This window comes from Catharus ustulatus, chromosome 5, assembly GCF_009819885.2.
Source record: "Catharus ustulatus isolate bCatUst1 chromosome 5, bCatUst1.pri.v2, whole genome shotgun sequence".
Taxonomy (NCBI): domain Eukaryota; kingdom Metazoa; phylum Chordata; class Aves; order Passeriformes; family Turdidae; genus Catharus; species Catharus ustulatus.
Window position 1 is genome coordinate 7,921,186 of NC_046225.1, and position 15,474 is coordinate 7,936,659.

The 15,474-nt window shown below is 37.2% G+C and overlaps 1 long non-coding RNA gene across 1 annotated transcript; it reads left to right on the forward strand.

Moving 5' to 3' along the window:
- The first annotated feature begins 9,192 nt into the window (after positions 1–9,192).
- Positions 9,193–11,422, forward strand: LOC116996229. The gene is made up of 3 exons (XR_004417914.1): positions 9,193–9,273; positions 10,443–10,535; positions 11,257–11,422. It is a non-coding gene; the product is annotated as an uncharacterized LOC116996229 (long non-coding RNA).
- The last annotated feature ends 4,052 nt before the right edge of the window (positions 11,423–15,474 follow it).

The window sequence follows — 15,474 nt, forward strand, 5'->3', positions numbered from 1 at the left end:
ATCTGTTTCAAATTTATTTTTGTATTACCTGTTAATGTAAGACTGGAGAGATACAGCATTCTCACCTTTTATATGCCCTTACAACCATTATGAAAATTTTCCAAAGATGCAAAATTGGTACATAAATGCATACTGAGGTATTATTGCAACATATCAGGCCACATCCTCACTAGCTTTACTCAGCTCATTGGTTAGAGGTGTATTTATCACTATGCCTTTGTTGTTGTGGGATGTCAAAAAAAATAAGGTATATTTTCCTAAGTTATTGAAAACCTGGGTTGTTGGCTACTTTTTTTTAAATACTTCTTCACAAGTGATGAAATTCCTAGGAAACAGTGTGGTAGTTTTTGGAGATAAAATACAGATTTTTTTTGTTTGTTTTTTGGGTGGTAGTATTTCAGTTCATGTTTTGGAGTTAGGTGGACAACTAGTTCTTTTATGAGATGAAAGCTACAGGCAAAATATTCTTCTTGACGATGAAAAGGAAGCTGAAGTGGTCCTATCTTCAGAACTTGAGCACTGTGAACAAAATTCTTTCTGAAATTTCTCTATGTATGTATATATTCACCACAGAGGGCAACTTGCCTTTTTAGAGTAAATCAGGACAAATAGTCTTGTCTAGTCAACCACTAAGGCAGTCTGGCTTTGGATATGGGGTTATTTTCTGAGGGAAGCAAGCAGAGTTTTAGCAAAAATGTTGCTGCATAAAACACAGATAAACAAAGAACAACAGCAGAGAAAGGTGTTTGTCTCCATCTTTTTCTTAGGGCCATGCAAGCAGTGCCAGACTGCCCTGTCACATTCAAGCATGGAAAAGTTACCCAAACGGAATAAGCAGCATTCTAGAAAGTGCTGTAGTAGCTGGCACACAGTTTGTAAACACCTTAAATTTCTATGAGTCTATTGCCTCCATGGACTTCTCAAGGCAAAAGTGCCAAACAAAGATCTTTTGGGACTGCACAGCTTTAGATGAACCTTTACAATTTGTTGTGCCTGAACTGCACTGACTCTCCAAATATGCAATTCACTGGACCAATGCTTCAGGGACTACTGGATAAAGCTGAGATTTTTCCACTCCAGGAAAACAACTGCCTTTCCTAAAGAAGTAAAAGAAATAAGAAAAATGTCATCCCCTTATTTCCCTACCTTTGTGTGCCATTAAACCAGTGCAGTAAGGTACTTTGATTTTGCCTTTTAAAAAACATTGCTCTGCACTTTGGCAAGGTACTGTGATCACTGAAAATACCTGGATATTAGTGGAGTGCAGAAATTGCAATTTGAGATTTCTTTGTGCTTGTGAACATTGTGTGCTGCTAACAATGTTTTGCTTTATAAAAAGGAATGTATCAACAGAAGAATTAGTGCTCCCAAGACGAATTATGGGGAAGTAATGGAGTTGTGCATTCACCAAGTCTCCATTTCCCGCAAAAAGCTTATCAGCATCTGAAGACAATTTTTTTAACATGCTGGGTCATGCACATTATGCCCACACAAGATATGAATCATGTAAGATTAATGTAATTTTAAAGAAAATACAGCTGTATTATATTAAGCCTAAATTATATTTTTTAAAACTATGACATGAAATATACTAAGCAACATAAGAAAGAAAATGCTGTGCAAACTTAGTGAACTTTTTGGCCCAAGTTTTTAGTCTATGCAGCCTGGTCAGAATCAGTTAAATCCTCAGAGATTTGAAGATTCTCAGAATTATACTCCAAGAACAAGTCCAAAGAAGCAAAGTGGAAGAAAGCATAACCCTGTAGTATTTCCGAAAATAGATTGGCATCTTCAGATTCTCTGAATTTCAGGAAACAAAAGACCTCTCAAAAATTCTAATGTTGCACTTCCTGAACATATCTGTTCCTTGACCACAGGAATGCATGAGTCATTGCTTTGGGCAGTGGAATTTTCTTCAGCTTTCCTGCAGAATCAAAATGGCTCACCCACACTCCTTTCTCTGGTCTGACAGGTGTCCCCCCACCCCAGAGTCCCCTCTGACGCTGATCCCTCACACAGCAATAGGGATGTTTCTTGCAGTGCACTCCCTTTTGCCTGAGGCACGGTTTCCATTCTGATCCTGACACTCGAAGCCTTAAATTGGTTCGGGCCCCCATGATCAGAGAAAAGCCACAGATAAGAACTCAGCATCAGTTTTTTGTTAGTGCAGATTGTACAGGTAGCTTCAACAAAACAGAAACTTTTTAATAGATATTATAAAGATATATTTATGCAGGAGGACATATGTATATACATATACACACATATATATATGTCCCAAGGTCATATATCTTTTCCATTTCTCCCCAGCTTTCCAAAATTAGCCTCCCTGAAACATATCTCATTGTACCCTGAGTTTACCCTGCTAACACAACTCTAGGCATCAGCTGCTACTTGACTGACATTTTATAAACATGAGTGAGATTTTATATCTTGTATTAATTCTTAATGGCTACATGTACTGAATTCAGATTACAGCTTTCAAGGTTTGAAATGAAACCTGTGGTGCATATACAGGCTATCTTCTACGGGATATCCATAAGGGATATTCTACTGTAATTGATTTTAACTTTACAAGCCATATTACTTCAACTGTAAAAGCTGCTATCAGAACTAAAGGAGCAAAAAAAAATTACTAAATAATGAAAAGAAAAAAACCAAACCAACCCCACAGTCCCACAGCCCTGATGAGCCTCTGAGGAGGCATAAAAGTATTTGTTTTTACCTAGCAGAATAACTGACACGTAATGGAGAAAAATTTTAAATGATTCTGAACAGCAAATAACTACCATGCATAGAGGAGCCGTGGAGGGCTTTACTGATTGCTAAATTCCATGACATAAACTTCTGCCATTTGTAGAAGCCTTTTCAATCCCTTAGCTAGCTAGATGAGAGAGAAAAATAGCAGAAAAATAACCCAAAAAGCCCCCACAGTCTGAAATTTTGTTTCATTCTTGATATATTGCTTTTGCATGGTTTTCATTTGGATTCATTACCAAGACATGACAGACTATGCTATTAAAAACAAAGCTCATCCCCTTATATAAAATGTGTCTTAGCTGTGAGCTTGCTTGGAAAGCATTGCTGTTCTTTAGATTCCTGCTTACAAAATGGAAAGTTCAATTTTTAGTAAGTGTGTCAAGTACTACTGTTGAGAGAGAACAATTTGCAAAATTATCCCAAGTCACAAATTTTGTCACATAAATAAAAGAAAGCCATTAGGAAACCGTGCCCTAGGTTTTTTCCCCATCTCTTACACCTCTCATGAAAGCATTAAACTTAAATGGAGAATAAGATGGCATGAGAAAGAGTAAGGAGTTCCTGAATTAAGGAGAAAAAAAAAATCTGCTTTGAAGACATGTCCATGGAGAGTCCAGGTTGACATATTGAAAACCAACTTTGACTACCATACAAAATGGTAAATTCTGGGTTAACTTGTTTTGTGTATAAAGTTGAAAATTTACATCAGACAAGCACTGAGGTAAGAGCAGTAACTTAAGTGACAGCTTAGAGGCTCCTTCAGACATCCTTCACTAGACTTCAAGTACTATTCCTAGGTTCTGTAGATTGTTTCCTAGCAAGTGACATCTACTATCAGAAATTAGTATGAAATGTTGTTGTAGCTATTTAGGTATTAAAAAGAAACCCCAAAACCTGCAGGTTTCAAATGAAAAGTGTGTTTTAAAGTTCAGCAGTGACAGAAATTGGTAAAAACAGACTGATGGGAAAAGCTACTATTTTCATTGTGCTGTGAAATATTTATCATGACTTTTGCCCTTTCAACTAAAAAGTTTGTGTGCAAATTCACTGTAGCTACCTGAAGCATATTTTCTCTGTAGACTTCCAAAACACCTGACATATGTCTCCTTTCCTTGACTTTGTTAGGAAGATTTCCTGAAGAAATCCATAACACTTTTCTTGTGGACTGACAAAGAGCAGTTCTTAAGTGACCCATTCTCCCTATTTACATAAAAAGTTCCAGTGAGTTCATCAGTTGGCTGCTTGCTGGAGATTTGCTATAATTGGGGTAGTTCATATGCAAGGCATATTAGAATTTGATGAAGTGGGGGGAGGAAAGTCATAAAATGCATGTAGGAGAAGTGTGTTAATATGAAAGGTTTGGAGAAAAAAATGCTGGCTTTATATGTTTGACAATAAAGAGAATGAAATACAATACAACAGACTATAATAAATTATGATTTCAGCACAGAAGAATATAGATTTACTTACTTCTTACCTACATCAGTGAAACATAAAAAAAATAACCTACTGGCAACTGGAATATGAGTTATTATCTATAGAGATGACTTAGCTAAGGTGAGACAAATAAGCTTTCAGAAAAACAAAAAGAGGAAGAATGAGGCTTCTGAGACAGAAAAAGCCTTTCAAACTGTGTCATATCCCTTGAAAATAAAGTTTTTCAAAAAGTTATTTCTTTTCACTGTAAAAAATAAGGATATTTAGATATAAAGATGTTCTATCATGTAGTGCTTTTAAATAAGAAGACAATTAGTGGTCTGTGGGAGGTGTTGGGGAAACAAGATGGGAATTCAAGTCAATAGTTTGCATAGAGAGGCTAGACAGAGCAAGGATAGAGCATTTCACAGCAGCATCCAGGTGTGATGGAAGCGTTTCAGGACTGCTGTGCCTGTGTTTGATTTTTCACCAAAACTTCAAGGCCTAAATTTGATGAGCAAAAACAGAACAACGATTTATTGCCTCTGAGTCTATTGCCTGATTACACCACCAACTCCCCTTTTTTTTTTTTTTCCCCTCATTTTACCTGCCATAGAGGGAAATGCCATAGCTCCACTGCTTAAAACAAATGTGAAGGTGCTGGGAGCTTTTGGAAACACTAGGTAGCCACTGGATAAAACAGAGCATAACTCCTTCAAGACAGCCTTGAGCACCTAGTTCAGGCTGGCCAAGGGAAAAAAATTATCAAGCCAAAAGGAAAAAGAGCAGTCTAAGCATACACTTCATCACCATAGTCTGCAACAGGGGACTATAGCTAAGAGTAGCCATGGCATTTCTTCACTAGAGTTCTGCAGTCTGAAAGAAAAAGCTATCATATTTTCTTGTCCATCTTATTAATGTTTAATGCCATTATTTGATTTGCTGATTGATGAAAGGATTAAGCCCTAAAGGTATAGGGAGTTATAAACCACATCTTACAAAAGGGGAAAAAAACAGTAGATTTAGCATTTTCTGAATATTTTCCCACATAGTGAATAATCCCATGGAAATCTTGCTGATTTAAGGAGAGTTTTGTTACATTTTCTTAAGACAAATCACTCTATTTTACCTAATAATGATGAATTAGGAGGCTGGTCTGAGAGCCTAACAATTAGTTTTACTTTGTAGTTGCCACACTCCTGGGGAATTAATTGTCATCGGGTCATATTCAACTGGACTTCGGGAGGGCTGGAGAGCTCTGTGATCTGAAGTAACATTCCCTTGGAAGTAAAATATCTCTGTCTAAAACTTATTTTTAGAATTTTCTTGTCCTAAGACAGACCTTGGTTGCAAAGGTATAGGTGTATTGTTAAGGCATCTATTTTCATAAGTTAAATAGAAATTACAGCACTAGCAAAGCCCTCGGCTTGGAAATGGAAATTCAAACTGCACTACAAAATACTGCTTCTATGATGTATTCACAGAGAAGATGCCTGCATTTTCCAAAATTTACATTTGTAACAGAAAGATATCAGCATAGAAAACAAAGACTGTCCAAATTCAGGCAACTGACTGATGGGTTGACAGACACTGATGTAGGGATCCTTCATGATAAAGCAGTGCACCTCTTGTTAAAACGTCTTTTCAAATACACTTTAAAAACTGTGATCCACCTTAGGTTCTTTGGATTCAGCATTCATTGCTTTTGCAGGCTTCTTTGTAAGTTGTGTTATTATATAAAGTTCTCTGCAGATGTGACAGTGTAAGATGTTTTTCTAAACTGCAGAAAAGCTGAAATACAGCTTACAGAAAACAGCCATTAAGTAGATCAGGCACAATCAGCTCAAACATGATCTGTGCAGATTGACACCAGTGAACAATACAATATGCTTGACTAGCTTCTCCTTCCTCCCTTTCCCCCCTAGCTTCTTAATTCTCTCTTATACTTTTCTTTCCTGGTGCTTCAGGCAATGCTGAGCACATTTTTTATTTTTTTAATGAAATGTCAGTTGTCAGGATGTAATTTTAATCATTAGTGTGACTGCAAACACGAGTGTTTGGGAACTGATGTTTGCATGTGACTTGGGAAGGTCTAACAGCCTGGTGAGGATATGTGCTCGTGCCTGGCAGTGTACACAGGCCTGCTCCTCAGCTATGTGAGACTGCACTTCAGTCAATGTGACTACACAATGTTTTAAGGGCTTTATTGTCTCCACTTTCTATTTTTATACAATTGTTTATCAGATATGTTAAGTATTTGGAGCTGATTTGCATTTCTATTTTCATTTGCCATGCAAAGGCTTTTTTTTTTCCCCTCTCTCCAAAATCAACAGCACTTAATACTCCTTCCTTTTGTCTCACAATACGGATTGTTTGCCTTTCCTCAGGCACTTGTCACATTCTGGAAAGACAAGCAAACTACTAAGGCACTGCTAGCAAGGTGAAGTTGTACACTGCTTTGTTGTGTCAAATTATTTGGCTTTTTCCTCTAATCAGGCAGAATTCCAAGGGCTACAGAAACCACATGTTCTCTGAAAGGGACTTGAAAAAGCAGCTCTTTCCAGATTTATCAAGTCACACTTCTTGCTCTTCCACTGCTGCTGGTCCCTCATGGAAATTAAACATGGTACAAGGTAGGGATGCCCCACATACTATTGTAATAGACTAAGATTAATAACCTATCAGCTTCCCACTTCTCACAAAATACCCTACACCTACCAACAGGCAAGGCACAGTGCCTTACAACATCTGCAAGTGCTCATTTTAAACAGGGGAGGTTGAGTTTTGGCATTAGAAAAAGGTTTTTGGCATAGAGGATGTTTGGGCACTGGAGGAGTGTCCCCAGGGAACTGGTCACAGCACCAGCCTGGCAGAGCTCAAGAGGCATTAGGACAATGCTCTCAGGAATAGGGTGTGACCCTCGGGATGGTGCTTTGCAGGGCCAGGAATTGGACTCAGCAATTCTTGTGGGTCACTTCCAACTCAGCACATTCTGTGATTTTCTCTGTCTAAACTCTTCATGCTCTATTATAATGGCATGCAGTTTTTAAATCCTCTTTGCTGTTCCCTTTTGTCTGTTTGCATTTCCCTTTGCAGCCATTTGCTGAGAAAATGAGAACAGGTTAAGATAATCAAGTGAAATGCAGAACAAACAAGGGATTTAAGGTTCTAGACTTCCCATAAAACAGCTGTTTCTTTTTCTATTTACTTTAATATCTGGATTTATGCACTCCCTTTTTCAACTAGGTAGGTAGCAGACACAGTCTGATTTAAGTGTTCTTCCCTCGCTGTTTCTAAAATCAGCTGTAAATGAACTGTAGCTGAGGGGAATTCTCTCGGGAGCTTGTGCATTCTACCTCTGGAAGAAGAACAGGAGATGAAAAATGTAAAATAACCTGGGAATAAAGGAAGGCTAGGATATAACACCTTATAGGAAGCTTCTAGATGTTAGGAAGTGTGCCTTCTCTGGAAAGTATATTGGGGCAGTGTAAGGGAGGAAGCCAATACACCAAAAAGCTGGTGTTGCAGAGACCCAAAACACAGCAGGGTCTCCCTTAACAGTACTAATATGCTGAAATAACACTCCTGCTGTTCAGACAGAATACAGGAGCACACTGTTAAAATTACTGAGCTGACTTTTAGAGATGGTGCCTGTATTAGAAGTTCATAAGGCTGACCTTCAGAGTAGTATCCCTTATGTGGTCCAACTCTTGAAGTCACTCAAGATATTAAGATTTGTTTATCTGAACTATGCTTGCCCACATGTAAGAAGATATCTTTATCATGAGTATTTTTACTGACCACAAGCCTGATATTAATGTTAAACTGCTGTAAATTTTAGAAATAGCTCTCATATTCTCCTCTTGAACAGAAACCTTTAATCCTGACTATCTTCATAGAGAGTGGTGACCCAGAAGGCACACCCCTCATCCTTCACAAGGTTCTTGCTCCTCAATAGCTAGCAGGACACAGTGTTCAGCCAGACTTCTCCCTTCTCCCGTGAAGCAGTGAAAGAGATGCATGCAGCATCTCTAATGTAGGATATTTCCTCTTATTTTCAAATCCGTTAGTTTTGAATGCCAAAGAAAGTACAGGATATAAAGCATAATTTCCTTTCCTTTGATTCCTGAGTTCCCCTCATTTTAGCTGATGCACACATCTTATCAAGTGATTCAACATGCTAATCAGTACCAGAGATTCTGCTCTGGCAAGTATCAAAATTTAGAAACCTAAAATAATAGATGAGCACCTTCATTTTCATAAAACTGGCAACTGATTTTATGTGCCCTTAGTTCCTCTTATCTCAAGTTAACAGCATCCTATACCAACCAGCAACTTTGCTGTCAGCACTATTTGCCACCAAGACACCTAATTCCTTGGTTTTTTACTTGATCCCAATGGTTTATCATTATCTCTTTATGGAAACTTCAGACAGAACAAGTAAACAATGGAATTTAAAGAGGTTTCCTCAAGATTTATCCCTTAAAAAGTTAGATAGACTAAGTGGATTTTTTTTTTTCATTTGGTGACTTTTAAGCAGGTAATAATTCTCATAAATCCTCAGCAGTGCTGTCCAGTCATTCAGAGTTGTATTTACCTGGTAACAGAAGAAGAGTTAGGTCAACACAAAGCATTTTCAAATTTCACCCAAGAGCAGACAAAGTTTTTCATTTAGTTGATCCCTGGAAACAATCCCAAAGATGCTTTTGCATTCTTTGTATCCCTATTCCAGTAAAAAAAAAAAAAAAAAAAAAAAAAAAGTCTTTCTCTTTTCCTGCTACCAGTCCTTGTGCCAGAGAAATAGTTGTTGGATTCTGAAATATGCTGACCTAAGTCATGTTTTATGCTGAATTTGACATTTTATAGCTACAATATGGACAAAGAAAGGGGTCTTTGAGAATACCACCAATGCATATGAGAATTCTATTTCAGCAGGATTTGTAAAAAGAATATGAATTTAAGTCTTGCCACAAATTGTATTTCCTTCTGTGACAACCACCCTTCACTCTGACTCTTCCACTTTGAAGATTAGCTGAAAGGTCTGAAGGAGAACACGAGCTGCTCTTCTTCAACCACACTGTCACATCAGGCTCAGAGGTGAGTGGATTCAATTTGGGTAGGTATATATATTATTTCCAGGCAAAAAAATTGCTCCTAAGTAAAACTAAATATTTTGCTTGTGACTTTAAGGCAAGAATTGACCTGTGATTTTATGAGAAAGGGTAGACACATATTTTGAGTTGTGTTTATACATGTCCTTAACACTAGAATCCAAATAGCAATGTCCAGAAAGTAAAAGGACAAATATTTGGCAAGGTGGTGCTTCATATTTGGTTCCATATCTTACCCAAAAGATCACAATAGAGAAATCTCTTTCTTGTGCTACTACCAAACCAGCCAAAAATAAACAATAAAGTGTGATTGCACTTACCACTGCACAGGCATACCATCAAAGGTTACTCAAGAAATGGGGTTCTCTACTGGAGAACTTTAACACATCACAGCTTATGACCTGACTATTTTTGCATCAATTTCTTCCTTTCCAGTAACCCTGTGAAATGCATTAAGTCACCCCAAATGATGTGTGTCCTCTATCCAAGTAAAGCATCAGTCACATAATTAAAATTCTTTCTTCAACAAAAGTTACTTCTGGAAAGAAAAAAAACCAAAAACAAACCCAAAAAACAACCCTCTAATAACAACAAAAAAACCCCAAAAGAGGTGTCGGCTGACAGAAGCAATGAGGTTATTAGCAACAGAATCAGAAACACTCATGGTAAAAAAGAAAGAAGATAAATTAAACATTCATATTTTATCTCAGTTTCTGAAATATATGTTCTTAAGCTTACTTTGAAGTACATGATTAAATTCTCCAAAACCTTTTTATCTTTCCTTGATTGCTAAAGTTTGCTATCAGTGCAGAGCGTGTAGCTGATATTGTGTATCATCAAACTTGTTTCTTTATCTTCAAAAGTAACATCTAAACTTGTTATGAATAAACATAAACAGGATGCCTGTTCCTCGTTTATTAAATATAAGCTGTAATAGAGAGAGCGCGCATACTCTGCTGCACAGTGGCAATGGAAAATGTGTTCTCAGCTCAGAAGAAACGTAGGCTACTGAATTTGGGGTATGTAGAGAAACATGTGATCTGAGCTGAAGAAGGAACAGGATTTTGAAAAGGGAAGATATGCACAGGTCTCCAGGGAAGCCTTGTGGTAACAAAATTATGCCTAATTTTTGCCTGTTCGTTTGATGGCCTTCAGGATGTAAAGAAGAGTGGATGAAGATGATGATGATGGAAGCTGACTCCCTCTGTCCCAGTGACTCTACAGGAAGTTCCAACTCAGAGTGTGGGGGTAAGTACAAAACACGAGAGAAATGGAGGCACAAAAACAAGCAGAAAATGTCTCCAAAGACCCATAGCAAAATATTCCAATATAAGGAGACATAAATGTATCAATAAAGTATAATGAGCAATTCTACATTGCTGCCATAGCTACATAATTTACAGAGTTGCCAAAAGATAATAGTTTTGAAAAGCCTGCCAAAAGCCTGCTAATTTGCATATAATTGTCAATAATGCTTTCTCATTTACTAGATGGAAGTTTACTTTCACAGGATAGAGTTATTGGAATTCAATTTGCAGTCTCTGTTTTTATGACTTTTCTATACAGTACTGTATTATTTAGAAATAAATAGGGAATTTTAGATGCAGTTTTCCATCTCTTGCCCAAAGGCGAAAAATAAAGAATACTTTTTTCACTTGAAACTAATAAAAATAAGAAGAAAATTATTACAAAAAGGAGAAGTACAACACCTCTTTGGGTTTCAGTCCATCTTATCTGAAAACACATCTCAAATTATTTATCTATAGTTTCAATGAAATAAACGTCCCTGATTTATTTTGCAGCAAGGTCAGTATGCAGCTTTTGATTCACTAAACCCATGGGAATGAATTCATTATGGGTGTGGGCTACTTTGAAGTGAATTCGATGGTGTTAAAAACTTAGACTATACATCATACCCTAGATTGGGAGAGTGGTTTCCAGAATCATGAACAATAATCTTTCTTTGCAGGGATATGACTGTGGATGAAATCCTCATCCTCCTGAAGCCATGGCAATTCTCCAGTATCTACAACAGCCAGGATTTCAATACAGAAGGTTTGTTTGCATGGCTGAGGGGAGTTTTTATGGTTGACATTATAATATTGCATGTATAAAATATGTGTAAACTATTGAATCACCACTTGAATGTAGCAGAAAATATTTTTAAATAATTAGCCACCATTTTCTTATTTGTAACTAAAAATCTGCAAAATAAGAATTTTTTCTCATTTTTCATATAACATGGCAAAATGAATAATTGCAATAAATCAAAATAAATATCAATTCTATACAGATATACACAGTTACTCTCTGTGCTCTTTTCCTTTTGCACCAAGAAATCTTGATTTTGTGCATTGACATTCACTTGTGTAGTCTCTGCAATTAAGTATGTAAATTTGAAAACTTCATCTATAAATGATGGAATAGATATTTCCGTAACACTTTGCGTATATAAAACTTCCTGACAGTCTGTGACTAAATGAAACATGCATGCAAATAAAGCTCCTATCTTTGTGTTTAAACTCAGGATTCCATGGCACTCAAAATTTGGGCAAAACGTGTTATCAAATAACAGTTCTGCTTGGAGTCTTCCAGCCGTCTGATCCTGTATTTTTACCAGGTTCCTCTTAACCAGCTGATTTACCTCAACATTAAAATATGTTTTCAAATTCCTATCTCCTCCTCCAAAATAAAGAATGACAAAATAGGCAGTACTTCCCTGATTAGGGCTTAATTTTGGAGTGTAGATTCTAATTGGTTTCTCCAAGGCATAACTCAACATTCAGGGACAGCAAAGTCACTTAGATGATACTTCTGACTCTGCAGATAAAAGTGCACTGATGGTGATTTTTTTGGACCAACATAGGCTTGAGTGCAGTGAGGTTTAAGTAACCTCACTTTGAGAGCTCATCCTGACATGGTAGGATCATGGAACACATTTGCAGTTACCAGAAAAACGCAGTGTCAATCTACAGCCACTCAAATAAGTCTCAGAGCAGAGCGTAAGATGATCCCCCACTAATTTGTGGATATGAGCTGCAAAGGGGGTGAAGCCTTGCACCAGCTTTTTAAGATGAGTGGAGCACCAGCTCTGAATAGAAAGATTAAATACCAGTGTGAGCAGCTAACTAGATAAAAACCACAGGGAAGATATTGCTTTGTAAATAAAACCCCTAGTGCTTTCTTCAAGAGTTGTTTTTTTTTTTTTTACCTTATGTACTATTATTCTGCCTCAAAAGAGAAAGAAAGTAGGTCCTATTGAAAACTTCTGATTGCATAATATTTCTTTCATAAATAATATCTCTATGCACAGCACTGCTTTAACATGTCAACTACAACTTGGATTGTGTCCTTTAATCTATCATGTGCTGCATGTGTGCTGCAATAGAAGCAAATAATTCATGAGTAGAGCTCTGTGCCATACACATGATATATGAATCTTCCTCCAAAGTGGAATATATGCCATACTTCAGTGTATGGTGGCATGATTTTTTTTTTAATTGCATATATTATCTATTTAAATTTTATTTATATTTCATAACATGTATTTCTCTCCAGAAAACCCCAAATACTGTTTTAAGATTGTTAGAAAAAATACTTAGATACTTCCCATTAAAATAGATTGAGCTACTATTAAAAAGAGAGGGAGAGAGAAGGCAGGAGATAGATAAGGACTATGTGTCTTAGGTTCTTTACTTCATCCCACAAGTTTTTTCTTTGATATGGTATCTAAACAAAAGAATCATTGCCCAAAAACTACTGCCCTTGGCTGTCCTGCTTGGGTATCAAATCTCTTTCTGCTATTTTTCACTACTCTTAGTCTCATCCCTACAGTTGTGCTTGAGCTTGTCCTGCCTAAACAGGGCCTTGTAAGTCCATACTGCCATCCCTCAATATATTGCTCACCACAGACAGCAATAATCCTGCAGTTGAAAAAATTTTTTTCTCATCTGTTTCTGTGCTCCTGAGGGGAACTCTGCAACACTTCCTTTCTTTCTTCTCTCCCTCAAGTGAGTTTGCACATTAATTTTTAATATGTCCTTTCCCAAATTTATGTAGTACAGGAGAAGTCCATGACAGTAGATGAAATCTAGTGCTCGCAGAAGGAAGCAAGGCTAGACAAAGACATTTTCAGGAATGAAATAAAACAGCAGCAAAAAATAATACAGTTGAAAACCTAAAGCTAGCTAAACCCAAGAGAGGGATAAAATGTGCACTTTCGGTAAACTGTACAAGCTTTACAACTTCTGCCTCGCTCCCACAATGTCTTGGAAACAGACTTGATCATGTGTTGTTTGCGTACCAGACAGCTGTAACTCCCTAAAGATGCCCTGGAGATCCATTAAGCAGTGTGAAGAATGTCTTTGTGGGTGTACGGGTTGAGAGGGATCAGGGACTTCAAGGAAGCAGAAAACACAGAAAGAAACAGGCAGTGTAGTGACTACCAGAGTGTCCACTTGGGTGTTCTTTATCCAATGAAAAATAGGCCAAATTTACCCAGAAAGCTGCTGGGTTTAAAGAGCTGTAATTTCTTAATAAATTCTTTTCTGTTTCACATCTTACATGCATATTTTTTATTGTTAATGAATTTCTATTATAAACTGACACCTGAAAGAGAATTAGTGTCATCGTTACAGTTTCTTGCAACATATTAGCTTTTAGCTGCACTTCTGTTAATTATTTTTCTTGACAATAAAGTATTGTTGAGATAACAGAATGGTGTTAGTTTTGGCCTTTCTATACAACCAGTCTGGGAGCATATCTGTTCAGCTGCCACAAGCTGCCACTTTGCTGCAATCAGTAACCCCGAGGCTGGGAATCTTCCGTCCTTCCTGCAGCCAGTGATGCCCAAATTCATCATCCACAGCCAGCACCTCTCCACATGAGAAGTGCTCTGTAACCCTGCAGTGCATGAAGGTTCCTGTTATCTTTCTCAGAAAACATGGACATGCTCCTATCTAGTGATGCCAATGCTGTACACTGAGAATTCATCCTTACACCTACTAAAGACACCTGCAACATGAGCACAAGGACAGCATCTGGGACCTACTCCTGGGTCCCATTGTTTAGGATATAAACATGGTTGCTCTCCCTTAACAAAAAAAGAAAAAAAAAATTTAAAAAAAATCGAGCAAGCAGCAGAACTGCAGCAAAGAAACGGCTTCAAAACAAGGAAGCACACATTGCCTGGTGCAGTTGAGACCACTGAGGTTATAATGAAAGAACAAAGCTGATATTGTTTCAGTACAGCAGTGATCCAGGACACTCTCTCTGTTACTGAACTAGCACCCAACAGCTTGTTTCAAATTCTTGTCATGAGCTTTGCCTGCCACTTTTGTCCATTATATCTGCTCATGGGCCTAAAATGGTGGTTTATGCAAATAATTGCAGCTCTTGCTTTACACCAAGGTGGAGCATATGGGGAGAAAAAATTGTCTTCATCTCCAGTTTTGAAATAAAACCTAATTTCTTAAATCTTAATGGTCCACACTCCAGAGATAAGCAGGCAAAAGCAACTACGATTTCCTTATAACAATGTAAACATTCACTGATGATAAAATGACTGGCGCTATCATACTTCCCACAGGCTGCACTCCATGCTTCTAATAGTTGGTAATGTTCCTTAAATATTTTAATTTTTCTTCAGAATGTCATAACTGAGAAAGATGGAATGGATGAACATGTTAGATAAATCAGAAAACCCCATGGAAAGTGCTGCAGTTGGAAATAATACCATTAAAGTAATTTATTTCTTTCTTTACAGAACTCTCCAAAATTGCTGAGTGACAAATTATCATCCTCTTCCACTGATAATGTATTTGTCAAAAAAGCAAAGATCATTTTGGGATTTATTGGTGTTTGGTTGGTTGGTTTTTTTTGAAATCTTTCACCGTAGCAAAATAACATTCTAAAAACATCATATTAAGAAAAGGAAAATAAGCAGTATTTTCTATGTGGGAGGTGTTACAGTGCAATTCTGCAACAGGTAATGCCTGTCTAAAACATGAACCAGCAGCTCATGGCACTTGCTGATAGCGTGTACCCTACTAATGTGCCACTTTACTTTCCCTTTTATCCCTTATAATGCACACTGTATCAAATTGCACTTCTTAAATCAACAGGATTTTGTTTGTTTGTCTACAACATCATTGATTACAAAATTCAAATTTTGATTTGCATTTCAAGC